This window comes from Mastigoproctus giganteus, chromosome 9 (genome assembly GCF_048544385.1).
Source record: "Mastigoproctus giganteus isolate SK-2022 chromosome 9, ASM4854438v1, whole genome shotgun sequence".
Classification (NCBI taxonomy): Eukaryota; Metazoa; Arthropoda; class Arachnida; order Uropygi; family Thelyphonidae; genus Mastigoproctus; species Mastigoproctus giganteus.
The window spans coordinates 44,248,735-44,274,083 of NC_143583.1; the positions used below are offsets into that span (position 1 = coordinate 44,248,735).

General features: G+C 37.8%; 1 long non-coding RNA gene across 2 annotated transcripts; it reads right to left on the minus strand.

Annotated features, from left to right (window-relative positions):
* Positions 1-7,673: 7,673 nt before the first annotated feature.
* LOC150080190 (uncharacterized) lies at positions 7,674-16,561 on the minus strand. Of its 2 annotated transcripts, XR_016547361.1 has the most exons (3): positions 16,377-16,561; positions 11,618-11,701; positions 7,674-7,786 (listed from the first exon to the last, which is right to left on the minus strand). It is a non-coding gene; the product is annotated as an uncharacterized LOC150080190 (long non-coding RNA). The 2 variants fall into 2 exon arrangements; XR_016547360.1 differs by lacking the exon at positions 7,674-7,786.
* Between the last annotated feature and the right edge of the window lie 8,788 nt (positions 16,562-25,349).

The window sequence follows — 25,349 nt, forward strand, 5'->3', positions numbered from 1 at the left end:
AATTTCAAGGTCGGAATGGGGCTTGAAAAGAAGGGTACTCAATTTATACTACAAAGCTGTTTTTTTTACCAATTATAACATGTGGAGCGTCTGTGTGGTATCACAGAGTAATTATTTTGAAGATTAAACAGAAATTGTGTTGGTTTAGGGATCTATGCTTTATGCTATAACGAATGTATGTAGAACAGTTTCAACCAATGCTATGTATGTGCTTGCTGGCCATTTACCATTGGATTTGTATACAGTTTATCGGGTTCTTTTATTAAGAAAGGTGTGCTGAACATTACTTGTGATCTAACTAGTGATTTGGTCATGGCCAGGAAGGATATATTATAGCAGTTGATACATAAATGGCAAGAAAGGTGGGACTCTAGTGACACTGGAGAGGTAACTCGGTTATTTGTCCCCAGTGTCACTTTTACGTTTTCAATAAATTTTTTTTTTTCGGAAATGGAAACATCATATGTCCTTACTGGCCATGAGTCACTAAACTTTAAGTTGTATTATTTTAATTTGGTAAGTTCTCCATTGTGTATTTGTGAATTGCCTGAAACTGGAAGCCATATTCTTTATGACTGCAATTTATATACTGTGCAAAGAGAAAGTTTGATGTCTCAAATTGAGGATTTTAGCCATGGTAATGAAAATACTTACTTGGCTAGTAAATTTAGATTCGAAGCATTGCAACAATATTGTGTTGCCGCGTTCAAGAGGAGAAGACACTGGATTAACCTTGCAATTACACATTAAGAGTTAATACTAAAGGCTCCTGTTTCTTACTGTAGTTTTGTTGATGAGGAGCAAAATTATTATATGTTTGTATGTGTGTTTTTCTTTCTTTGTTTTTGAGGGTTTCCGGGTTTGGGCAGCCTGGGAGCGTGAGTGCTGGCACTCGTCAGTCTTGCACTTCACTGGTGGGTGCAGGATGAGTGTGTTTAACTGTACAGAATGAGATAGCGAGCCCAGGCCCAGCTCCTTGTGCCAGGGACTGGAGCCAGGGTGGATTTGTCTATTTGATGGCTGTTCCTTGGTGGTAGAGAGGCCTAATACCAATACGGTTGAGATTTTTTTTTGTTTTTGTATATAGTGAACACAGGTGGAGATAGACGTAAGCCTGGGTGCCACCGACGACACTATTATACCTATACTCATGTATCTCGTCGGTTTACTCCAAACTTGTATTTGTTATTTCTCATTATTTGAGCATAGGTCACTAAACGCCCTTCTGGTTGAATTCAATTCATTGCATTTATGTCGATACTGAAAATCGAGAATATGTCCTTTTCCTTTTCACTTGTATGCAGATTTACGGCTGCTATGTCACACCTTTTTGTTTCGATTGCTCCTGGTCCAGAATAAACTCTGCTGCGCTCAGAGGAGAACTTTCTTCTTCTTCAGGACTTTGCTACTAAGGACTTCGCTTCCTTCGCCGAAAACAACTACTTTCATCTAGACAACCACCTACTGGCCACCGTTCATGTTTTGATCTAGCTACAGGGAACTTCAATTCTTAAACTACAGGGGACCTCACCAATCATAATCCACAGATGATGCTGAACTGACATTATCCACCGAACTACTCTTTCCCTCTTCCTACAATCCCCTCCTCCTTTTTTTGTTTCTTGGCGTTTAGATTGTGTTAGAGGGATTTTTTGGGCTCCTGGACACGGGATTGCCACCTACTAGTTTCCCACTCCACCAATGTATTTTTTTGCTATATTTTTTATTTTATTTATTTATTTACTTTTGAGTTTCTGCCTGAGTTTGGGCTTCCTGGGTAAGAGATAGTCTGGTATCCATTGGTCATGCACTCCACCAGTCGATGCGGGTTCTTTTGTTATTCTTTTTTTAATTAATTTATTTTATGTTATTATTTTTTGAATGATCCCAAAGTCACTTTGTTCATTCAGTACGGAATAGTTGGTAGCCACAAGAATTTACTTTTAGTCATGGCCCACCTCCTCGTGGCGTAGATGGACACTGCGCAGGTTTTCCCGGTGGTCGTGTTCCTGGTGATAAAGTAACCAGAAACAACAACAACAACAAAGCACAGTGAACCACGACGGTATATTGGTTTACAATAAACTTTTTTATTTTTGTAATGAATTTATTAATTTGGCCAGTCTTTTTGGGACATCCTGTATATCAGGAGTAGTTTTAATAGAATAGTGCAGGATTTACTATTGGCATATAATTAATAGGAATTCCAAAGAAATAAACTATAAATACACGAGGACTTCAAAATTACTGGACTCCATACAATAATTGACTAAACAAATGGCACCTTTTCGTATTACTGTTGTAAATTATATAAATTATACGCATATCGTAAATTAAGGTTAGTTTTTATACTAGTTGATTGCAAAAGTCCTGCAAAGGAATATTACATTATTTCGAGTGTTTTTTCACATTCTCAACGTTATTATTCGCAACGTTACACTGGCCTTTTGCTATTGCCCTCGTGGGCAGTACATTTGGTAGTATCACTGTCCAACCAACACTGGGTGGAAAAGACCTGTGTTCGAAACTGTCGATGATATGAGGAAGTATTATGGGCTTTTTTACAACGTGGCTGAGCTGAGTTGGTCTCAGGAGAAGGGGTATCAAGATTTTTAATTCCGAAGCGCTGGTTTTTCTTCCTTAAAACAGACAAATCGGGTCCCAATATGGCCTAAGTTGCTGATGCCTCTACAACACAACTATTTCTACCACAAAACTCCCCTCTTATTGTCATTACCTCGGTCCATTAATTCAAATTTATTTCCTTTCCTATCAAAAAACTCCCCTCTTATTGTCATTACCTCATCCATTAATTTAAATTTATTCATTGACCTGATTGTCAATGGCCTATCAGGAATTTTCTGAATTTTGAATTTTGTACGAAAATTGCCTTTAATAAATGTCTGTTTGGCCAAAAAAAAAAAAAAAAAAACAAAAATCAACAAATGTTCTTACAAAATCTATTACATTCTGTTTAGAAATGTGGAATTTCATTTTTATTTCTGCAGACTGTGTTGTACCTCTAATTGTTATGGTCTTCTAACATGGAATATAATTTTTCCACCAAAGATTTGTTTGTCTGAGCGTATTAGGACTTGAAAACTACAAAATTCCTTCTACTGCAAACCAGAATGGACAAATTTCTGTTAATTAAAAAGACAAAACTTTTAATAAAAGGCAAGTAATTCCCATACTTTCCATTGTGGATCGTTCCTATAACCATAAATCGATATCTGTTGCTAATTAAAAGAGATTATATTTGTTTTTCGACAGTTTGTCGCATCCTATTTCCGCCGATAAAATAATCTCGCAGAGTGATTTTCTTTTATGCACAAACATTTGTAAATAAACAAAAGAACAGAAACCGCATTGTTCCCAATGCATGATAACAATAACATTTTTATTGTTATCACGATAACAATAACAATAAATGCATGATAACAATAATATTTTGTTATTATTATCATGCATTTTAAATTGAGTGATAACAATTGCGTAAATTGTTATCACGTAAATTGCGTATCTTCTGTGGTCGATTTTCTGTTTTGTTGAACAAAAAACCGAGTTTCTGGAAGAAAAAACCGTGCTATCCTTGACTGACTAACTCAGCCACGTTGTGAATGTGAAAAAGGCTCACAAAATTTCCTCCCTTCATCGGCAGGCCTCGAACTCATTTATTTTCCGCCCGGTTTGGGGAGGACAGCGATACTACGATCCTAGTAACTGTTACCCACGAGGGCTAGCGATGTCCTTTACATGTGTCAGGGGAACCTTGATATGAGACTGATTAAGGACATAAAAAAATTGTTCTGTTCTTTACATTTTATAAAGTAACTGAATTTAGAAAAGAAAAAAAAAGAATTATATTTTTTTATAATTTACAATAAACTCAGCATGTCTCATGTTCATGGATTGTAAGTGCTTCTTCCAGTAACAATGCTTTTTCGTCTGTTGGCCACATGGCATGCTCAATGAATTTGGAATATTTAGAACGCCGTCAGAAAGTATGGAATTTTGTGGAAGTTTGTGAAGCACAATACAGAGGACATCTCAGAATTCTTCCAGTCCCAGAAATTTATATTGTTTCATGAGGCGAAGTACAGATAAACGAGGATCTTTCTGGAATGGGTAGTCTGGTGGCTCCTTTACCTGAAGATTCTTAATACATGAAGAGTCACTGCTGATAATCAGAGTCTGCACATGTAGCACAGTGGTATCGTCACCTTCCTCCCCACGCCGGGTGGAAAAGGCCCGGGTTCTAATCCCGTCGATTAAGCTAGTAAATTGTGTCTGTTTGTGCTCTTAGTAACACAGCCCATATATTCGCTTGTCCCGTGAGTCTCCCCAGCAAGTCTTGTAATTTCCCACACCTTCCTTTCCAGCCTGTAACATACAGTACATCCCAGTACTGCTACAATCAATTTCGCCTCTGTTTATGGTGGCCTTTATATTATTTTTTGTGTCCTTTCCCAAAAACTAGCAGCTTTCCGAGCCTAGAACTGCCTCGATAATATTAGTAAATATTCTTGTGTGCCTTCTTCAAGTGTATCCCATTCCTGTAAATCATCCGGGTGCGTATGCTTAATATGATTAAGTCCAACAGGTAAAAGAACATCACCTTTTGTACCCTTAAAGATGATAATTGTTTACAATATTGCTTTTTACCCCCTGGCAGGCATACCCTGTCCTATTCCTTTTTGCATAGCATATATCCCATTTCCCTGCTGATGGAGAAATGTGGTATCATGAAACGCAACATGATGGAGAAGTCCCGTATCATGAAACGCAACATGATACGGGACTAGCGACTGGCTTTTGCCCTTGCGAGAACACCAAAAGGTTAATCTGTTGTTTATTTTCAAGCCGGGAGGAAGCTGCTATTACTATTTTTCGGGACATACTGGACACTCATCAGATAGCAGAGAGTCTATAGCGACAATAGGATTATAATTATTATAATCCATTACTTAATGCAATGGATAACAGTTGAAAAAATTTAAACATATCAATTAAGGAAGTCTTCTCAGATCCATTCTTCTCTTTCAATTTAATCTGCATGCATTATTGAGACAGAAATTTACAAACACCGCTGGGTATTTGATAAAATATGCAAGAAGCTGATTTATTCATAATCCTCTTATCAGCAAAAGCAATGAATAAAAACAGCAGCCAAATCTTAGATATGCATTTAGTTTTCAACATCAATCAAGAGCCAAAGAAACCTTATGTTGGTTCGATGGAATTTATAATAAGAGAAACTTCTTTTAGGAAACAGGAATTAAATTTACGAGTTGAATAAACAAAAGAATGCAATGATTACTAAGTTTAGTTTCTTTGGAGAAATTAAAGCTTACCACTATTTTCGACATTATGAGAGATTGAAAAATCCAAATTTAAGAATAAAAATAAAAGATAAAGAATCGTATAGAAGAACAAATACAGATAAACACCATTCATCCTTTCACTGGTCGACAATGGATATGCCACTAATAATTCAATGATTGTGGTTCCTCTTCTAATCGGGTCCAGTTCCATTCTCACAAATATTCGATTCTATAAAAGGTGTGGTCCCACTTCTACTGCTATTTAAATAGTGTACAAAACAGTATCCGTGTTTGAAATGCAGACTTTTAAGAAAAAATTCTCAAAATTCTAAGAAATCTGTTTTGGATTTATTCTGGAAATTAAAGGCATTGTATTAAGAGCGCCATATATTTCCTCTGAATAAATTTAGAATTAACTGGGCTCAGACTAAGAGCAATTTATCTTTAATGTTGGAATAGTTTTAATATTCAAGTCAGTTTGTGCATCATACATGCATAGCTATAATATAGTAGCACATTATGCTATGATGCTTTCTTTTATTCTAGCTAACTAGGTCCCGACACGAAAAGAAAGCTGATAAAAGTTTCTTCAGTCCTAGTAAGAAGCATTTTCCAGCCTCGCCTCATCTTTCGATCTCCTTCAATAATATTTCTAATCCTTCCTTAAATTTATTCAAACTACACACTTTCATCCGGTGTTGTGGTAGTGGATACTTCGAATAAATTTATGGAAGAATCAGACAAAATATTAGAGGAAAAGAAAAGAAAATGAAGTAGTTTTCTTTTCTTTGCATCATTACAAGGCTGCTGTAGCCGAGTGGTCAAGAATAGGAGTACGAAAGTGCACGTGCTTTGAGTGACAGTGTTTGAAGCCGCATGACTACTAAATATGGTCGAATACTCTTGTATTCTGTCTCTATATTGTGAAGTCTTCTGAACTTATGCGGTCGTTCCGGAATATAAACAGAAAATTTCATTTATTTAATTAATTTATATATTTATCACTACTAATAGGCTCAAAAATATGCACTCCATTACTAAATGAAGAGCAGCTTCTAGTTTTTTTTTGGTTTCCAGGAATCCTGCTCCAAAGTACATTTTATGTTTGTCTCCAGATATTTTATAACTTTCCCTGGCACGACTTTTTTACAGTAATCCTAAAGACTTCAAGTTGTTGAAGCCAATAGTACAGTAGTACGAGTAATTTGAGAAGTTTGAACATTGGGAAGCCGGACGAAACTTGTTGATATTGGATTGCTATACTCTAGTGATTCTTAATCGGGGCATAGGCGGATTCTCAACTTAAACCGTGGAAACACATAACGGTTATTTTAAAGTGTAATGTTTAAGAATGCTTGTAGAGTTTTAAGCTTCAAGGGGTGATTTGGGGGGGGAAACCACTGCCTCAATATCTAAAATGTAAATAATGTAATCGATGTTATTCACCAACAGCTTCGATGATAGTCTTTGGAGAAAGAATATAGTCTCCCTCCAGAATTTTCTAACATATACGGTATAATGCACAATAGTAAAAGTTGTAAGGTCATATTTCAATACAGCCATTGAACTAATTTAATAATAGCCATTTTAAAATCTCTCCATTTTCTGTATTCCAAGACAGAACTTTTAACGCAGGGATGAGTATTATTAAAGTAAATACAGTATACTAATGAATCCTGGTTCCATTCACACGAAGCCATTGAAATGGTAGTCCTGAGAAGGAACTAATCACAAAATACGAAACTCGCCTTTTAAACCGTTACAGTAATCTTCAGACTCAGAAAAGGTTTACATATCTTTACGATGGGTTCTTAAAATATGAACTTTGAAATTATGTACTTTAAAATATGAACTTTGAAATATGAAATTATGTTCTTACCAGTTTACAGTAGTAAAAGCCTTTGCGAGTAATTAATAACTCAAATATTCTATATTGCAGATAAAGTGTACTTGTAAATCAGATATTATGTATTTCATGTATTTTATAATTGTAACATAGATGTATATTTTGTAACATAGTTGTATATGATGTATGAACACCCTCTAGCCAGTGGCTGTAACCGAGTGTTCTCCTAAGAGAAATAAACTGATGATAATAATAATAATAATAACTTAATAAAATTTATTGGCAGCTCAAATTTACTGAATCAAATTGTACTGAATCATTCTGTACAGAACATTCAGTACAACCTGCACGTTCTGAATGTTCTGTACAGAATGATTCAATTAAAAATTCAATTAAAAACAGAAAAGATTTTAAAAATATATTATTTGGTATAAATCAAAAATAAAATTTCCACGATTTGATAGGATTATTTATTTCTCTTTATATTTGAAATAACAATTTTGGTGGGGAGACAGAAACATGTGAAACAGTCTTGAACTGGTATAGAAAGACATGAAGAAAGAAACATGTTAACAGTCTCGAATTGATACAGAAGACCCACCTTCATTTTCTTTACCTGAAATCAAAAAAAATGCCAGCGTTAATTTACTGCAATATTATATACACAAATAGATTATACAATACTCGCTAAGCATACAATATAGTATTTAGGTTTAGAGTACATTATTTCAACGCGCAAGACGGACATGACCGGAAGCGGAAGTAGAGTATCTCAAGCAGCAGTACCGAACGGCAAGAAATGAATACACAGCCCTGATTAAACAAAGGAAGAAGCGCTCCTGGGAGCACCTAGTCTCCACAGTTGGAAATTCTACTCCATGGGGAGTGGTCTACAGAGTAATCACAAACAAACTCCCCAGGGGAGAAGTCATCCCAGCCACCAAGACGCCACAAGGCACGTATACAAAAACATGGTGCGAATCTATAAATAACATCCTTGACGCCATGTTCCATCAACACATGCCACCAAGCACCCCAGAGCAAATACTACTATGTGAGGAAAACAGCACATACACCACGGCCCAAGTGGAAGACAGCTTCACTAAGGAAGTGGACACCGCTGCAGCAAAAATAAAAAACAAGAAACCTCCAGGAGAAGATATGCTGGAGCCCGAGATCGTAAAGAAGGCTGTTGAAACCATCCCAAATGAGATCCTAAACCTCTTCAACCATTGCCTTGAAGCAGGCCATTTCCCAGCAATATGGAGATCTGCAAAATTAAGGCTTATTCTGAAGAATCCGACAAAACCACAAGACCTTCCCGAGTCATACCGGCCCATCGCTCTTCTATCCATACTAAGCAAACTCCTAGAACATCTTCTAAGCAATAGAATAGAAATTCATTACTCCAAGGCTGGCCTTCACTCTGACAACCAATACGGCTTTAGAAGGGGATGCTCCACGGTGGACGCCTTAGAGAATATCGTCAAAGCAGCTACCACTACCAGCCATAAATACTTCCTTGTCATTTCAGTGGATTTTGCCGGGGCGTTTGACTCCCTCTGGTGGCCAAACGTCCTCGGCAGACTCCGGAAAGCAAAACTACCAGCTAATTTGTACAATTGTATAAAAACCTATCTTGCAAACAGAACAGTAACCGTCAGTGCTCCGTACTGTTCAGTCACACGACCAGTCTACAGAGGATGCCCACAAGGCTCAGTACTTGGCCCACTTCTCTGGAACGTGGTGCTCGACAGCTTTCTAAACCTTTCTTGACCTTGGTAATGTGAGGTCACAGGCCTATGCGGATGACCTGATCCTGATGCTGGCGGCAGACTCAAGAACTCAACTAGAGATCTCTGCAAACCGTGCTATAAATATCCTACAAGACTGGGCCACCCAAAACCACTTAAAGATATCCCCAACAAAAACCTGCTCCATCCTACTTAAAGGTTCTCTCAATATCAGAAGGCCTTCCCAGATAAAGATTCAGGAAACAACAATTAAGCTTTCCACCGAACTTAAATATCTTGGTATTCTGCTGGATAAAAATCTATCCTTCACACCCCATCTTACTTATCTCCGAAGCAAAATCAAAAAATACTCCGCACTAATAGCTAGAGTCACTCGTCGCGACTGGGGGCTTAAGAAGAGGACCCTAGCCCTCTTCTATAAGGCAGTCTTCTTACCAGCAATAACATACGCATCATGAGTCTGGTTCCACAAGGCGGTAACAGCAGTAAACAAAAGGAAGCTAGAGACAATTCAACGCTCAGTCCTACTGACAATCTCGAGAGCCTGCTGTACTGTAAGCACCCTCGCCCTCCAGGTCCTCTTGGGCGCTCTCCCCCTGGACCTGGAGATCGTCCGCTGTGGGTTGCTTTATCAACTATCCAAAGGCAAAGCAATCACCTGCCTAGACTACACAACTGATCCGGCGAACGATCGTAAACTCGAGAAAAAACACCTTCTCACCCACCTACAGCAGGCCTGGCAAACCCGCTGGACGACTTCGACAAAAGGGGAAGTCACCCGAAGATTCATACTGGATAATCAACTAGTGTTTCCCAAAAGCCCAAACTGGTTTTCACCGGGACTGCTGACATCTTACTTGCTCACGGGACATGGCGCAATAAGAGCAAAACTCTCCAGTTTCGGATTGAGTGACACCCCTCTCTGCCACTGTGGACAGCCAGAGACGTGGGAGCATCTCATGCACCACTGCCAACTATACGAAGACCTCCGCTGCCTCTTAATAACTAGAATACGTTTCTCGCCAATAAACCAAAAACAATATCTCCTGGAGAGCGAGGACAACTATAAAGCCTTAACGCAGTTTGCGCAGGATCTTTTTATTAGAAGAATAACATACCCACAACCTTAGCAGAATTTTCACACAACTAACCACTCGTCATCCACAATAAAGATCCTTAGATGTGTCAACCAAACAAAAACCTAACAGCTACAATTTGAAGAACAACTAATTATTAACTTAACCTGGATCTGACCACTGGCTTAAACTGGAGTCATTATTTGAACTTGACCACTCACACGGACGGGACAACATGTCCCAGGAATGGCATACGAAGACCTGACAAAGACATTGTGGAGTTTGCTGCCGAAACATCATTAGGCGATCTGAATCCGGTACCCTTACTCGGTTCACTTTCTTTTCCTTCCCTTGGCAGGGAATGGTTACTCTGCAGCCTCTCCTCCCTACCATCCCCTATCTTCACCTGGTGAGGCATGGGCCTTCCCCGCCGACTTTTGGGGTTATCTTCACTATTGACCCCATATTTCTGTCTTTCACCCCCCAGTCTTCAGTCTCCCTTCCCTCTCTAGCTATCTTGCGACTAGCGTTTTACCCTTGCCAAAACTACACAAGCCCCACACTAAAATTTAAAAAAAAAAAAAAAAATGAACTGTAACCCATATAACTTATATCTCTTTCGGCCTGACCCAATTTCTAGCGTTTCTCCCCCCCTCCACTTTTTTTTTTTTTTAGGTCCTAGCCACTGAAATCTCAGGAAATTAGGTGGCAGGACCTGCCAGAGTAAATAGTAAATTTCTAAAATACTGGTGTACCTGGTCTGCCTCCACGAGGTTTAGTGTGGGCAACGGTGGGTCTCATTTGAGACCCAACGGCTAAAAGACCAGATGAACAACGGCACAAAATATTACACACCACAATATCCATACACTTTTAAACCTCTGGCCTCTACAGTGTTCTGTATCACACCACAATGTACATTACGCGGAGATGGGGGAAACCCCTGGTGCCGTTAGACCCTAAACACACTATACACTATTAAAATATATACTCAACATCGTTTTTTCTTTAAATTTACTCAATTTGCATAAATATGCATGGTTATAATTACCCCTCACCAAGAGTTAGTTAAAAATAACAAAAATAATTTTGTACTCAGAGAAATTGTATACTTTTCATTAATCAAAAATATCAAAAATTAATATTCTAAAATATCCGAAAGTGCGATATGAAATAGAATTATTAATGATAAATATTAAAACAACAGCATGAAAGAATAAGCTATGAATGCTCCTCGTAAAGCGACAAGGATCGACCCAGGCTTGCCCCTAAGGGATGGGAGGACAAATTATAACCATCTAGTTAGCCAAGAAGGCTTCATTGCTCACTATAGCTACGTTTCCCATGGACCTGGTCTGCTTTTGGGCTCCATTTCTGGCAAAAGTATACCTAGACTCTATCAGACATCTATTTATAAATTGCAGACTAATAAATCCTATTGGATTTTTTTTATAAAATTTCTTAAAGATGTTTTGTTATACAAATTTATATTGAGGAAGGAGGAAATGTTTATTTTCTAAAATAATTCAGAAACCGAAAGAGTAGATGAATCTATCGCGAGTTTTCAATAAAGAAAATTGAAATATTGATTAGTATATGTTGCACAGAATTACTTACTTTTAAGGTTTGTTTCACTTTCGATCTTGCAGTTCTGACTGAATAAATGCCTGAATGCGAAACGTTTCATCGAAAGGCACAACACTAGAATAAAGGACTTCATAAATACAGAGATATAGCAGATAAAATAAAATATAAAAGAGTAAAGCGACATATATAAATAGATACAGACATATATATATATATACTGATTGATCACTGAATTATGACCATCTACCTAATACTGTGTCGGCCCACCGTTCGTATGAATAACAGCCGCTATTACCCTAGGCATTGATTCCACTAGATGTCTGCAGCATGTCTTTCCACAGTATCGGAGAGGATGATGGTTGCGTGCCCACATGTCTCACTTCCTGTTCCAAAACATCAATTGAGGTCAGGCGAATTTGGAGTCCAGACAAGATGGGTGATATCTATCAGTGTGTTCCTCTAACCACTCGTGCACAGTGAGGACCCAATGACAAGGCGCATTATCGTCTTGGAAGATCCCGTTTCTGTCCGTGAAAAAATGCAACGTGGCAGGGTGCGCGTGGTCTCCTAAAAGCTGGGCGATATCACTACTTTAGGTGTGAAAGCAATAATTTCCCACCCTTCTCATTTCTGTGGAATTATCTTCCCTACTCTGTCCTTTACTTATCTCACTGCACCTTTGTCTCGTTGCGAACTACAAGTTGATAGCCAGACAAAAATGGGAAAATAGGTATGGCAGGAGAAGAAGAAATAAAGTAGAAAATATGTCTTAATAAAGGATAAGCCAGAAAAATGCAAAGTCTCTTAAAACCTTCTTCGCATATTCTTGAATAACTAACAAGATTGCTAGTTATTCAAGAACTTGAATTTTATTTTCATTTACGATTAAAAACAGCATTGCAGAAAGTTTGAAGTGCCTGGAAATTATTGATAGAGGCCATATTGCATCGAGTACAATAAGTGTGTGTGTGTGTGTTCTGTGGTCGATTTGCTGTTTTTGATACCCTACTACCCTCGCTTGAAACAGGCTCAGCCACTTTGTGAAAAATACCCGTAAAAATTCCTCGCGTCAATGACGGGATTCGAACTCAGGTCTTTTCCACCCAGTGTGGGGAGGACAGTGATTATACCAGCTGTTACCCACGAGGGCCCTGTTTTATATCACATTGTACGAACACGTGATGATATTACTAAAGAAGTGCTCCATCATGACAAGAATAGGTGTACTAACAGAGTGGCCACTCAGTGTATAAAGTCATTAAAATTCTTGCAAACTTTCAGTTGGTCACAAACATCATAATGCAACACTTATTTGTTGACTTTAAAATTATTCTTTTCAGCTAGTTTAGTACAACTAAGATAAGGGTTCTTTAAGATGGCATTGGTTTAAATCATAACACGAACTATAAAACTTTATAATTTACATTAAAAAGGATTTTCGTCCTCAGATTACGGGATTCATACATCTGCTTCACAATGAAGATCTAATAGCGATCCCTAAGGAATGCTTGTTATAAAGAAATAATATCCTGTGAATGTACCTTGATACAGTCTTTCAGAAACACAATCTGTAAGCCTGATGAGTCAAGGTATATTGAGCTATAATAGTGTAATTTGAATTGTAAAATGGCGTGATATATTGAATCAATAGGGTTGGGCGAATGAATGTAGACACAACCCAGTTCTACTCATTCTTTCGTCCCGGGGCATCTTGGATAACAGAATCATAGTGTAATTTTTCATTTTCTGCATCATGTATTTCGAATACTATACAAGATTCACTCTCGGAATTGATTTCTTAAGCGGCGAGATAATATAAAATGTCCTCATCTCTTCGACCTCAGTAAACCAGAGAACGTGGATATAACACTTGAAGAGAACAAAAAACACATCATCGCCTCTCTGATCTCAAGTGAAGGGATCACTATCGTGGTTATTGTCATGGAAGGTATCCTGATGGACGGCCGCACTTATCTCCTGATCTTTCAGCAAGGCATCAAGAATTCTCACAAGTAAAGTAGCAGTAGTAGGCTGTAGTAGTAGTAGTAGTAGTAATGAAGGTATGTGATGCAAGAAAACAAGTGTATGAACTTATGTAGCATCAGCCAAAAAAGAAAAAAAAAAATTCACACATCCATTCCCTCTAAACGTTTGCCCAGTTCCTCCTTGAATTTATTTAAATTTACCAACTTTCACAACGACAGATGGAAGTCGGTTCCAGCAATTAACCAGACGCTGGCTAAAAGCAAATTTCCGCACATCTATTCTACAACTGTCTTTCCTAAATTTTAATTTATGTCCCCTCGAGTTCAGAATCTGAGCAAGCTGAAGAATCCCACCAGAATTCAGCGGGCTCAACCCATTAAAGGCCTTATACACCTCACAGGTGCCAAGTCTCCAGCCGCTGCAATTTGAAGAATTTAAGGGATAATGCAAAGGGATAATGACATCCTTTTCGCTACTAGAAAAATTCCTGTATATCATTGACAATACCTCATGACCACCTCTGGCAGCTTGTCTGCTTTGCACAGAAAACTTCATATCTGACTGCACAATTACTCCTAGATCTTTTTCATTTTCTACCATCCTAAGTGCAGTACCACAGAGTTGGTACGTTTCTCTGGGGTTACTTCTACCCATATGCAGTATTTTGCATTTGTCAATGTTAAACTTCAGTTTCCACTTCTCAGCCCATCTGCTCAAATTTTCTAGATACTGTTGCAGTAGCACACTGTCATTATTGTCATTAACAACCCTGCCAACCTTTGTATCATCTGCAAACTTCGACATTAAGCCTGATATACCTTCATCAATATCATCGATAAATATACAAAACAACAGTGGACCCAACACACCGAACTCTGGAAGTTTCCACTAATAACATTAGTCCACGAAAAGCAGTGTTCATTGGTTACCACTCTGTTTTCTTCCACTCAATCACCCTTTTATCCATTATAGCAACTTACCCTTAATACCCATTCTGCTCCAATTTGTACAGCAGTCTTCCATGCGTAACAGTGTCACAAGCTTTCTTGAAATCCAAATATATGATATCAAAATTATATTTTGCATCCAGTTCATTTGTAGCCATATCATAGTATCCAATCAAATCTGTCAGACAAGGCTTTCCCTTAACAAACCCATGTGTCCGAATTATTGCTGCAGTCTTGTCTAGATGATCCTGCAATGCATCTTTAACAAGTGATTCCATTATTTTCCCCAGAACGTTATTTTCCCCAGAACGGAAGTTAAACTAACTGGTATGTAATTACTCGTGTCACCTTTAGATGCACCTTTGTCAATTGGGGAAAAATTTACATCTCCAGTCCGTGGGCACTTCCTCTGAGTCCAAGGATGCTCTCATAATCATGGCTAAGGGTTTGCTTACTTCCTTTTCCGCACCTTTTAATACAACTAGATAGATTCCATCCATCCCAGGTGCCTTTCTTATATTTAACTTCAACAATTTTCCCTCCACTTTGCTCCAAGCTATTACAAAATCATTAAGCACCCTCTTACAGTTTGATGAATTTCTGGCATTTTCCTCCCTTAGTAACTCCTCATGTGTAGATGCAAAATACTGATTCAGTTTATGAGCTAATTGAGCAGGATCATCAACAGTCGAACCATCGATATCAAGTGGACCAATCTAATTCATCCCTTTCCTTCTAGAGTTTATATTAGTAAAAAAGTCCTTGCTGTTCTTAGCATCCTTTGCCAAAGATTTCTTGTAATCTGCCTTCGCTTGACTTTGTGACTTGGTTACAGACTAGCTTATATCTGCAATAGACTTCTGTGTCACCTGATAATTTATATGCGTCCCATGCATTTTTATTCTCTGCTTGGAGTCTCATTAGTCTCATTAGTTCATCTGACATCCATTTAGGCCTAAACTTGTACAATATTTCTTAGTTGGTATGAAAAGCCTAGTAGCCTCCAAGATTAATTCTTTGAATGCTTGCCATTTAGAATTCAACGTTGGTAACATCATCAGTTGGTCCCACCGTATAGAATTTAAATACTGTCTCGGACCACCGTTGTCAACTTTACGAAAGCAAAAATCCTTCCCTTTACCCCTGATGGTAATTATATCTTTAAGTAAATCCCACATTAGTACACTGTGATCACTCCAACCTAGTGGTTCCTTTATCTGCAAATTCTTAATACACGAATAATCACTGCTGATAACCAGATCAAGAGTATTACCCACATTACCCTCTCTGGTTCCCTCTCTAACATGTTGCTGCAGAAAATAATCATCCAATAAATCCACAGAAGTCGTGCGAGTGACCAATCCACAAGTTCCAGTCAATATCTGGGAAGTTAAAATCCTCCATTATAGCACAATCTGATTTACTGGCCCATTATATTAAAGAGTCGAGATACACCTTTGAACACGCAGAGAGGAATTTCACTGTTGCAATAGTCCCAAAATTCATTTTTATGACGTACTGTAATGCTGTTCCACATAGCCTTCAGCACAGTCGAGAAAATTCTATAACTAGAGGATACTTCGGAACCAGACTCTTATTTAAAATGTCTAGAATGCCTTATGGAAATGAATTGGGGCATGGCATCCTTTTCACGGAATCATCCATATATGAATATAAATTAAAAGAAAGATTTATACCTGTAGATGTATTCTTGATTTTCATTTTTAGGAATTTTATATTCTGCATTTTCTAGAAACTTAACAAAATCAGTGTTTCCCATTTTCCCAATGTTATTCCTTAGTTTAAAATAAAGGTATTGTAAAGGAAGATATTGAACTTTTTGGAAGGCTACTTACCTGTGAGTTCGTTTACCATAGGGGAAAATATATCCGCAGTGACAACCACCATACCATCCCTGAAACGCATTTTCACAAATCGTTTTACAATTATCGGCATCAGTAACTGATAATACGAGCAGCAAACAGGAAATAATTGCAAGCATTATTATTCTATTTTCCATTTTAATGCGATTAATTACTGATCTTGAATATTGATGAGAGATTATTTTTCTACTAAATTTGGTGTGCGGTACATTCAAAAACTGGGAGGATTGGAAATAAGACGGCACAGATTCCAAATGGGTTGCTCAGTGGAGCAGAAAAGTCGAAGTGAAACAAGTGGAAAGCCAAGTACGTTCTTATATCCTTTCTGTGATCGAATGCTTAATAAAAGTTGTCCTTCGGGAGCATTTTGCTCGCACAAATTAAAAACAATGATATCTCAACTCTGCTCTTGGTACCATCACGATTAACGAAGGATAAATAAGTTAATTAGTAGGCGAAGTTATCATGATTTTGAGAAAATGTAAATTAAATTTGATTATTTTATTTCCGTGCTTATGTGGAAGGTTATTATTCCTTAAATTACAAGTCTATGAAGAACAATATCTCTTCTGGAATGATGGCATCTCTGATAAACATTATTACTAAGTTATGCTGCTCATAAATTTCTTGCAATTAATAATATTCATACAAAGTTCAGTGTTTAGAGATATTTTAAGAATAATTATGGCTTTGTAAAAGAGAAAAACTATTTATGAGGATATCATTTATGCTTAGTTCCTCTCTAATTTTATAAAATGATTACAACAGAATCGTTTTCATATATTTTTTGACATTTTATAAGATATACAGGCTGGTTATGCAACACTAAAAACGAATAATCTCTAATGAGACATCATGAGGCAAGTGTTTATTTCTGAGACGATTGAAAGCCCTACATAATATAATTAAATGTATGGATGGTACTCTGGATAATATACAAGAAAATAAGAATGATACCAGGAAATGAATATTTAAAAGTTTCGAGGAAATGTCAAGTTATAAAGCACTTGACATGTTGATATTGAAAGCCAATTTTATTAACCACATAATGAGATGGAATTAATAACAAATGAAATGTTCCTGGTTAATGGACCCTCTCTGTTGCAATATGCTCCCTGTCAAATTCGATAATGGACCTGTCGAAAGCCCTTGCTTTTATAAACAAAATTTCAGTCCCTACCTACTTGTAACCCTTCTATAATCTTAAAATTCTAGAGACAGTCTCCATCTATGCGTTTTGGAAACAGTATTTCATCAAGCATATTCCGAAACATAACGCAGTAAAGTGATAAGAGAATTACAGACATATCTTTGGGACGAAAGTTATTAAAAAATTTTAAGCGAAAAAACATTTTGAAGCACATTACATATTACTTACTGCTGCTTACATATTACTGATGCTATCGAGGAGTGTTAGTTGGGTCGGAATACTGCTAGATTGGGGATTACCGGGACTAATAGATTAACACTAGCCGCTGGTAGAGGTGAAAGTGATTCTTGCACTGTTTCTATTGGGATGTGCAGCAGCATCCTAGAAAACAAGGTGTTAGGGATTTCAGAGACTGCTGGGAGTCATTGCGGAACAAGTAAATGCATGGGCTGTGTTCGGGTAGCTAAGAATAGGAACAGGTGCATGTATAATTGCGTGTACACCAATGCTATGAGTTTGGTAAATAAATTTGATGAATCTGAGGTATTGCTCAGAACACCAATGGCAAATTTTGTTGGGATATCAGAGACGTCGAGTCACACAGATATAAGCAGTGTAGAAATGGAATTTGAGGAAGTACAATGTGTACAGAAAGGGTAGACAGCACAGGAAGGGAGGAGGGGTTATGCTATTAGTTAAGAAACACATAAAATCCAATGAAGTACAGCCAGTCGACATGGGTGGACAGTGCAGTGTCGAGTCAGTTTGGTGGGAGATAGGCATTGGGAGAGCAAAATTGAGAGTAGGAGTGTGATATAGGCCTAATGACTCTGATGAGTATAATAATAAACTGTACAGGGAAATAGAGTGGGCCAGTAAATCAGAGTCTTATAATGGGGGGTTTTAATTTCCCAGATATTGACTGGAATTTGTGGGTTGCTCACTCGCACACTAGCAAGGCTTTTGTGAATTTATTGGATGATTGTTTTCTACATCAGCATGTTCGTGAGGCAACAAGAGGGAGCAATACTCTTGATCTGATTATCAGTAGTGATTCTTCATGCATTAAGAATCTGCAGATAGAGGAACCACTAGGTGACAGTGATCACAGTGTGCTAAAGTAGGGTTTACTCAAAGAGGTAACTACCATTAGGGGTAAAGGGAAGGGTTATTGCTTTCGTAAAGGCGACTACGATGGACTGAGACAATATTTAAATTCTATACAGTGGGACCAACTGATGATGTTACCAACGGCAAATTCAAAATGGGAAGCATTCAAAGAATTAATCTTCGAACCTACTGGGCTTTTCATACCAACTAAGAAATTTTGTTTAAGGTTTAGGCCTAAATGGATGTCAGATGAACTAATTAGGCATATGGCACAAAAGAAAATGCATGGGATACATATAAATTAACAGGTGACACAGAGGTCTATGATAGATATAAGCTGGTCTGTAACCAAGTCAAAAAGGAGGTTAGGCAGGCAAAGGCAGATTACGAGAAATCTTTGGCAAAGGATGAAAAGAAAAACATCAAAGAGTTCTTTACTTTTATAAACTCTAGAAAGGAAGGGGGATTAAACAGGTTGGTCTATTTGATATCGATGGTTCAAATGTTGATGATCCTGCTCAGGTGGCTAACAAACTAAATGAGTATTTTGCATGTACATTCACACATGAGGAGTAATTCAGGGAAGAGAATGCCAGAGATGAATTAAACTCTGGCTGTGAGCTAAATGATTTTGTAATATCTGAGAGCAAAATGGATCAAAAATTGTTGAAGATAAACATAAGAAAGGCTCCTGAGGTGGATGGGATCTATCCAGTTATATTAAAAGAGGCAGCAAAGAAAGTAAACAAACCCTTAGCCATAATTATGAGAGCTTCCTTAGACTCAGGGGAGGTACCCATGGACTGGAGATGTGCAAATGTGACCTCAATTCACAAAGGAGGTCAAAGATCGACACAAGTAATTACAGACCTGCTAGTTTAATTTCTTTTCTAGGGAAATTAATGGAGGCACTGGTTAAAGAAGCACTGCAGGATCATTTAGACAAGACTTCAGTTATAGCTCGGACATAGCATGGGTTTGTTAAGGAGAAGTCTCGTCTGACCAATTTGATTGGATACTATGATGAAGTCACAAATGAACTGGGTGCAAAGAATAATTTTGATATCATACATTTGGATCTTAAAAAGGCTTTTGATACTGTTGCACAAATTGGAGCAGTGTGGCATTGGAGGCAAATTGCTGCTATGGATAAAGGGACGGTTGTGTGGGGAAAGACAGAGAGTGGTAATCAATGGACTAATGTTGTTAATGAAGTCCCGCAGGGTTCGCCGTTGGGTGTCCATTGTTGTTTTCTGTATTTATAAATGATATTGATGATGGTATATCAGGCTTAATCTCCAAGTTTGCAGACGATACGAAGGTCGACAAGGTTGTTGACACTAATGACAGTACGCTGCTGCAACAGGATCTTGAAAAGAGGAGCAGATGGGCTGAGAGGTGGCAACTTAAGTTTAACATTGACAAATGTAAAGTACTGCCTATGGGAAGCAGTAACCCCAGAATAATGTAACCACTGTGTGGTATTACACTGACAGTGGTAGAGAATGAAAAGGACCTGGTGGTAATTGTGCAAGGAGATATGAAGTTTTCTGAGCAGTGCAGACTGTCTGCAAGAGTAGCTCATGGTGTCCTGTCAGTGATATAAAGGAATATTTCTAGCAGGGATAAGGTGGTGATTATCCACTTGTAACAACTGAGGCAATGGTCAGGCCACACCTTGATTACTGTATACAGGTCTGGATGCCTCATTTTAGAAAGGATGTAGAACTGCTTGAACGAGTACAAAGAAGGGCAACGAGATTGGTGAATGGAACAAAGGGTTGCTCTTACGAAGAAAGGCTTAAGTTTTGCAAATTACAGTGTCTGGAGACTAGGCACCTGCGAGGTGATCCGATCGAGGTGTACAAAATCCTGAATGGTTTCAGCAGGCTCAGTGCTAATAGGATTCTTCCTCTTGCTCAGAATAATCGCCGGACAGGGCATAAATTCAAATTGAGGAAAGGCAGTTGTAGTATAGATGTGCGGAAGTTTGCTTTTAGCCAGCGGGTGGTTGATTGCTGGAACAAACTTCCATCTGTCGTTGTAGAAGTTGATCGCTTAAATAGATTCAAGGCAGAACTAGACAAACATTTGGAGTGAGTGGATGGGTGAAATGAGAAGTTTTTTTTTTCCTGATGCTATATTAGCTTGCTTTCTTGCATCATGTGCCTTTACTAATGCTATTTCATTACAGATTTTGATCATAGGCCTGTTTATTTACGCCCACTCGTAAGGTACAGATCAGTGATAACTTATTGGTTAGAAACATTTTTTCAGGATAAAGAAAGATCTAAAAGATAAACAATAATTCAGGATCCAGAAAGATCTAAATGATCTACAGTATCTCAGGATCCATGAAAGATCTACAAATCAATTGATTTCGTCTTATTTATTGACATCAGCGACACGCAGAACGAAAAATTCGCTTTCCACAAGGATATTTAATGCTATTTAATCCTGAAAACAGCTTAAAAACATACATTTTTATAACATATGATTTATGCTGCATCAAGGAATAATAATACATGTGTTTATTGCTTTATATTAGGGGGTTTGAAAATTAATTGTTGGCTTGAGCACAGCAATAGATCAGCCTCAAAGTTCATCAACTTCTGAGCTGATCCTCTCATTCTCTTCAAACAGCACAAAATCTGAAATATTTAAAATTTGCTGACTTGTTTACTCGATACTCTCACATATCCGAATGCAAATTCTCACTTTTAAAATTTTATAAAGTAAAGCTACAGTAATATTAGTTTACACATCTAAATAGGCACAAACGGTTCAGAGAAGGATGGGAAAATGTTCACGACGACAAGAAGACCTCCAACTTCAACGACAAACGAGAATGTTAAAAAAATTCGAGAGATCGTGTGTCAAGACCGCCGGATAAGAAATTCGACTTATCGCAGAACAGTTACACATTGACAAAGAAACAGTAAGAACAATTTTCACAGATGGTTTTTCATCGTGACAATGTGCTGTGTCATTCGTTTGTCGCAGTGAGAGAGTTTTTAACGAAAAACAAGACCACAACATTGGAGCACCCGCCTTATTTGCCAGATATGGCATCGTGCGATTTTTTCTGTTCCCAAAAATTTTAAATTCACCTCGAAGGAAAACGATTTGAGGATTTAGTAGACATTCAGAAGAACACAATGCAGCAAAACGGCTAATGGAGCGCTGAATAGGAGTGACTGGGAAATATGTGATGTGACAAGATTTTGTAGATCTTGTTGTTATAACAAATTGCTCTCACAGAGCAACGTGCATGAAACTAACAGCTTTTCAGAAATACCAAAGCTTCCCGACTTCTCAATTCGCAAACATCTAAACGTTGGGTGCATCAATGCTGAGAACGGTTATGCCTAGGAATTTATTATTATTATTATTTTTTTAATGAAAACCCAAACACGAGAGGTATTGGAACCTATAGTACATAGTGGCGTGCATGAGTTGGAGGGTGAGAAGGTGAAAGAAGAACTTGTTGACATTAGCCTTGAACGTCTGAAAAAAGTAATTTTCTGGAAATACGTATGAAGGAAGGTTGTTCCCGAAAACGGCAGTTGAATGAATAAATGAGGAAGAAGAAAAGTCGGTTCTGTGAGTTTGGAGTTGGACAGTAAATGGATGTTGGCTGGTAGTGGCACGTGTTTGGACTGTTTTGAAAGAGAGAGCTGGAATTATAGAAGTCAATTCAGAAGAACAGTGCCCATGGAAGTATCTGTAGAAGAGGCATGCAGCAGAAACAGTACGTCTATGAGAAAGCGAGTGGAGAGACTCTGTTAGAGATGAATCATTAATTAATCTAACTGCCCTCTTTTGAATGGAATCTAGAAGTCTGAGAGTGGTTTTGGTGGTTACGCCCAAGATGTGTGAACAACATTCAATGGTAGAGCGGATTTTTATAGAGGGAATAGCTGTTTGGAAGAAAAGTAACTCCGAGAGCGAAGGAGAAAACACAGTTTTCTGAACCTTGGGGAACACCAGCCTTAGTGGAAAAGTTAGAAGACAGAGAGCCATCTACCATAACTGCACTGAGCGGTCAGAGAGAAAACTGCATACCCAATTACAAAAAACAGTTGGCAAACCATAAGATGGAAGGACCTTTAGCAAAGCACGATCGGTAAACAAACTTTTCCATTGAATTTGTCCATAAATGGGTAACATAAGCCAGAATATCACCAGTGGATCGACACTAACGGAATCCATTGTGGCTATCGTTGATCAGGTTGTAGGTTTCTAGATAGTTTATGAGTTGGCGGTTAATCGTTTTTCTCCGTTACTTTGTAAAGAGTAGAGGTGATTGCAATGGAACGATAATTTTTGGGAGGGATTTGCCACTTTTCAAGAAAAAATGGCTGGATATGAGCAAATTTCCAAACAGAAGGAAAAATACCTTTGGAATAAGAAATTGGAAAAAGGCGACCGAGAAGTGGAGTAATTCAGGAGCACAGGGTTTGAGAACAAGTGGAGAAAAACCTTCAGGGCCTGGAGCTTTCTTAGCATCAAGATTTTTCAAAATCCTTCTCAGATCCTTTTGATGGATGACCACAAGAAGACATTAAATGGAACGTATGGGGAATGGTGGATGGTAGTTTACCAAGATCTTTAATACGCGAGTTGGATGAAAAATAGGATACTATCAGGTCAGCTTTATCTTTGGCTGAAGTGGCAATAGAATCAGCTGGTTTAGACAAAGGTGATACACAAGTGCTATCATCTACTTTACCACGATTAATTTCACTGCCCCTTCATTTTTATTATTTATCGTGGTGTAGCTATTTGAATTTCATCTTAAATCATTAAGCAAAATCAATATATATATATGTTAATTTTGATCTTTTCTCACTCGAGTTATTAATTTCCAATTGCATTTTAAGTAAGTTTATCTGTTTTCCATTACATAAGTTTATTACTTAGATTTTAAAACGCATTTGTTAAAATTTTGTCTTTTTTAATTTATGTTATTTCAGATGAGGTAACACATTGTATCTTGGTATGTCACCTGTAATGTGTTTGTTGGAATAAATAAATAAATAAATTCCAGTTTATGACACAAGGCAATTTTTTCAGGAGAAGAATGCCACTCCCACAAAAGTCTGTGTATGTCACGACTTGATTTAGGGACGATAATGACATTAAGTACATGGTCACAAGGAAAGACAACAGTTTTGAATGTTCATATTTTTTGAAAGTTTTGGCCAGTTTAGCAAGTTTAGAGCCATTAAACGCGTACGATATGGAAATATTTTCATGGGTAGTGATACATCCTAGAGAAAAAATGCTGCAGAGAGATGGTGTAGGCTTCTGAGCAGCGTGTATTTTTTATTACAGTGCAGTGCGAGTTTAAAATTACATTAGAATATATACAGTTAAGATATAGTATACTGACGCCTAGATCATGAGATTCTAGCAATTTCATCAGATGGAATTATAATCAGTTTTCTTTGGCGACACCTTTTATACGGAATACTATCTTGAAACTGCATAAACTGTTTCGTTTCAGCTTTTCAAAGCATAGCATTCAGCATGTAAAAAACATTTAAACATCAATATAAAAAAATCATTAATGATATTGATGAGGCTTAATGTTCAAGTTTGCTGATGGTACAAAGATTGGCAGGGTTGTTAATGATAGTAAAGACAGTATGCTACTGCAACAGGATCTAGAAACGTTGAGCAGATGGGCTCAAAAATGGCAGTTGAAGTTTAACATTGACAAATGCAAAGTACTGCGTATGAGTAGCAGTAACCCCAGAGTATCAACTGTGTAATACTACACTTAGGATGGTAGAGAATGAAAAAGACCTGGGAGTAATTGTGCAAGACTTCAGATATTCTGATCAGTGCAGACAGGCTGCCAGAGCAGCTCATTGGGTCTTGTCAATGATCTACAGGAATTTTACTAGCAGAGATAAGGAGGGGGTTATTCCTTTGTATAAGGTAATGGCCAGGCCGAGCTTGAGTACTGCGTACGGGTCTGGAAGCCTCAATTTAGGAAGGATGTAGAGTTGCTAGAACGAGTACCGAGAAGGGCAACAAGACTGGTGAAGGGAATGAAAGGGTGTTCCTACCAAGAAAGGCTCCAGTTCTACAAATTTCAGCATCTGGAGACTACACACACACACCTGCGAGGTGACCTGATTGAGGTATATACGGCCTTGAATGGATTGAATAGACTCAATGCTGATGGAATTCTTCCTCTTGCTCAGATTACGAACTTGAGGGTGCATAAATTCAAATTGAGGAAGGATGGTTGCAGAATACATGTGCGGAAGTTTGCCTTTTGCCAGCGAGTGGTTGATTTCTGAAACTTTTGTCTATTGTTGTGGAAGTGGCTAGCTTAGATAAATTCAAGGAAGAACTAAACAAGCAATTGGAGGGAATGAATAGGTGAAATTGGAGGTTTCATGTTTTGTTTTTGTTTTTGGCTTATGCTGTAAACTTAAATATCATTTGTCAATACTAATGCTAATTTCTCCATCAAAATGGGCAAGACCGCATATGGCAAATGCGGTTATTCATTTCCTGAACAAAACAGCGCCCAATGAAGTTATTCTCTGTAAGATGGCATGCAGTAAAAGAAGTTAGAACTCCAAAATTATAAAAGGTCTTTTGGAACATAAATTTAATTTCTTTGGCGCATTTCATAACTTATATATCAAACATTGAATAAATTAAAA